We start from the raw sequence: 4323 nt of genomic DNA on the forward strand, positions 1-4323 counted from the left end.
ATGGACACACCTTTAACTTAATGATACATCTATGCCTTTGCAGGGTTTACAAATATATTTAAATGAAGAGTACTAATCATTGTGGCAATGGCAAGACTAGCTGTCAGGGATCATGTTGCAGCTCTGCCTCAGCCAGTGAGGACACAAGTAGCATTATGTAAGCAAACCTGTGTGCCTTGGAGTCAGTTTGCCTGTTTGCTTGGTCCCACCACTTGCTGAGCAACTGTGGGCAAGTGACTTAACTATTCTCTGAACCTCAATTTCTTTCTTTTTTATAGTGTAAAATTTTTATATTTAGAATTAGGCAGCTTGACTCAGTTTAGATGATCCCACCTTTGTTGGCAACATCCAGAGTATCATAGTCAGCCAGTAGAACTTATGCCTTCTTCTCTCCATAGGCCTGATCAATGTATTGACCTTGGCTACGTCAATATCATAGAACTTCTTCACAGCCTTTTTGATCTTGTGCTTTTTGGCCTTAATATCCACAATGAACACAAGTGTTGTCTTCTATCTTCTTCATGGCTGACTTGGTACTCCCGGGGGGATTTAATGATGACATAGTGGTCAAGCTTGTTTCTCCTGGGTGTGCTCTTCCGAGGATATTTAGGCTGCCTGCGGAGCATCAGTGTCTTTGGCCATCGGAAGGTGGGTGATGTGCAGATCTTCTTTTTTTTGTGACTGTAGACAACTTTCAGCACTGCTTTCTTTGCCTTCAAAGCCTTTGCTTTGGCTTTGGCTTTAGCTTTGGCTTTGGGAGGGCCAGAGGGTTCCTTCTTTGCTTTCAGCGCCATCTTTGTGAAAAGAGTTTTGGAGACTTGTTCCCACCTCAATTTCTTCATTATAAAATGGTGTCATACTAGTTAGTATCTATTATGATGGGGCTTGATAGAGATGACATGTAAATCACATGCAAGCACTTACGATAAAGTAAGTGGAATATTAGTTGGATTTGTTACTCTGTTGTACTCAATCTGGAATTTAATGTGGAGATAATGCTCCCCACAAATGTTTTAGAACTTAAAGAGCTAAGTTCTTCTTGGAAAACAGAGTAAAAGTATAATATTTCAGGATAATTAATATATTTTTATTAGAAACCTAGTACCCAAACCCTTTTATTTCTGCCCAACACACATTCCATGTGTCTCCAAGCTTTCCTACTCTACTTCAAGGAACATCTATATTTAGGAGCCCTCACATTAAGCTGTTTTCACTCTCCTGTCTGGGCTGCCACTCCAAATCCAAACCTCAATACCCAAATCTGATATAAACCCTTTTGGTAAAATAAAATCTTTGATATATATATATATATATATATATATATATATATATATATATATATATATATAATGGTCAGTTATAAGCTATGGTCATGACTTGTTTAAGATCTCCTAAATAAATGAAGGTCAAATATAAGTTGCAAATGAATTAGATTGTGAGAATTATTTTGGATTATTTAGAATACATGGTCACATCTCATTCATTTCAACATTGAAGCTCAGCGTACATCTACCTGTGGGCAGAGTACATCCTTACCACAGGACAGCCACTCTTCTGCCTGCATCTGATCTGACTTTAATCTCTTGCTGGTTCTGAATGCTTGAGGAGCTTGACTTTAGCCCTCTTGAAACCTCTTGTCCTGGCAACGCCCTCCCCATAAGCCATGGAATACTCAAATGTTAAGATGCTTCTAGAAAGATGAGGAGGAAGCAGAAAAGAGGATTGAAAAGGTTCAGATTCAAGCAATTGAAGTAGGACAGCAATAACCTTTGGAGAATATGGTTTCCAGGAGGCCAAGTGAATAAAGCATATCAAGAATGACAGAGGAGCCAATGCCACCATAGGTTGTTAGTACATAATATTGATGAAAACTAAAAATTGATCATAGGATTTGACAATATTGATCAAGTTAGTTTAGGCATAATTCCATTATCTTTTTTTAAAAATATATTTTATTGATTTTGTACAGAGAGGAAGGGAGAGAGATAGAAAGCTAGAAACATCTATGAGAGAGAGTCATCAATCAGCTGCCTCTTGCACACCCCCTACTGGGGATATGCCCGCAACCAAGGTACATGCCCTTGACCGGAATCGAACCTGGGTCCCTTCAGTCCCCAAGCCGATGCTCTATCCATTGAGCCAAACCGGTCTCGGCTCCATTATCTTTAATTCTTATAAAATCACTGTAAAGATAACTATTTTTATTATTTTATTCTTTCTTATTTGTTTTATTTTTGAAGGGCACAGAAACTTTAGCATACTGTAGTCAAGAGCAGTGGTGATAATCTGTTATCGGTGCCCATGAAATTATTGTAGGGCAGTATCAGAGAGCTCAGGGATCTCCTATAGAAATATCCTAAACCTCCCATGCTTGTGAGTTCTGGGTAAGTTTGTCTCTTCAGTGTGCTGGGTCAATTGACATCACCTTCCAAAGAGAGGGCCAAAGCCTTTTCTCTTATTATTTCTCCAGGTATCCAGAGGTCAAAGATAAGAATGGTGTGAGGTCTTCTTAATTAATTAATTGATTGATTAGACAATTAATTATTTTTGGAGCCTTTTTAATTTATTGAGGTGACATCGGTTAATAAAATATGTTTCAGGTGTACAATTCTATAATACATAATCTATATATTATATTGTGTGTTGACCACCCCAAGTCAAGTCTGCTTCCATTATCAGTTATTCCCTCTATTTTTTATTCTTTGGCAAACAACTCTTAGGTATATAATCTGCCTATATTCTCATAGATAGAAAGTGGCAGAATTGAGGATTGAAACCAGGTTTGTTTTTTTACCCTAATTCTCATTATCTTTGATACCAAATATTTATATTTTTGTTTCTTTAAATTGTAGATTTTCTTTTCTTATAAAGTTACATTTCAAAATTCATTATTCATTGTGTTCCACTTTTATGATTTCAAAGTATTAGGAATCTTGTGGAATAATATTTTTAGGAAACCCTTATTTTATCTTGGACTAAAGCTAGACTAAACATGACCACCTTTAACATTCAGCCCTCTGAACATCCCAGATATTTTGTGGGAAGTAGAATGGGAAGAGGAAAATGTAAACAGGGAGAAGACTCATGAAACTTCAAGTGAATCCTTTTTCTGCATACAGTTAGCTGGACTTCCTGAAGACACTAAGAAGGTCAACATGTGTCATTCAGTGTTCTAGGCAGACCACAGACAGCTAATGATTCTGGGACTAATGAACTCAAAGTTTCTTGAAGACCTGATTTTATTGTTTCTATTTTGCTGTAAGCAAGCATATAATGTGCAAACTATCTTCAAGTTCATCTCAACTCTCTCTACTGTCTCTTTAGTTTATCCTAACCATCTTTAAAGAGTAATGTGCATGCAAAGAATGGAACATTTGTGAGCATTTGAGCAAAGCACTAAAGTACTCTAATTCAGACACTAGCATCAAGTTATTCTTTTGAAACTCAATGATTAATGCCATAAAAATGGAACACTCAAATGAGAATGTGCCTATGGCTTTGGAACAATGTGAATAGTACTTCTATGGTAAGGGAATAATGAATATTTTTATCTGGTAATGGGCCCAGATTGTTGAGTAGACTGAAAAAAAAATGCCATAGATATTAATTTCTTGATAAAAGAACAAGAGGGTAATTGATTTGGCTGACTCATTGTTCTCTATTGCTTTTGTCCAACATAGGACTTCTAATTGTTCATTTTCTTACTGAAAAAAACAAAAACAAAAACTTAGTAGTGTTAGACTATGGTGATGGTGCAAAATGATTGGAAAAACAACCTGCAATTAATTGGAATATGCACAAATTGGCTTGCTTCTCACAGATGTCAAATTTACAATTATCCACCAAATAATTTCAGATCAGATGTCTTTTTTTCTATATTTCTTTTGCTTTTTTACAAGCCACAAAAAGATACCTGTCATCATGAGCATCATCAAAACCTGAAGAAAGCCATACTAAAAATGTGGCACCATAGACATCAACAGTATCTTTTAGGATATTCAAGACTGGAAAGAATCTTTTAAAACTTAACTTCATTTTGAGACATAAGGTAACAGAATTCTAGAATTAAAAAATGCTAATGAACAGGGAATTTACCCAAAACCCAAGGTTAATTAAAATAACCTAAGTCATGGTCAGCTTCTAAGTTTTACTGAGCTGTTTTGAATAGTTCTAAAGCAGAGATTTATGCTAAGTCCAAGTGCCTGGTCTATTCAGAGTCCTGTGAGTGTCCAAGACAGCCACAAAAATGCTGAAGAGAGTCCATAGCCTTGAATTTAAAGCCTTCATGACTATATCTATTGTTTATGAATGTGGTTGGAAATT

General features: G+C 36.2%; 1 pseudogene; it reads right to left on the reverse strand.

Annotated features, from left to right (window-relative positions):
- Nucleotides 1-276: 276 nt before the first annotated feature.
- On the reverse strand, nucleotides 277-794 carry LOC118732272 (annotated as a pseudogene).
- Nucleotides 795-4323: the final 3529 nt, after the last annotated feature.

Source organism: Pipistrellus kuhlii, unplaced genomic scaffold (assembly GCF_014108245.1).
Source record: "Pipistrellus kuhlii isolate mPipKuh1 unplaced genomic scaffold, mPipKuh1.p scaffold_m20_p_1, whole genome shotgun sequence".
In the NCBI taxonomy this organism is placed as follows: domain Eukaryota; kingdom Metazoa; phylum Chordata; class Mammalia; order Chiroptera; family Vespertilionidae; genus Pipistrellus; species Pipistrellus kuhlii.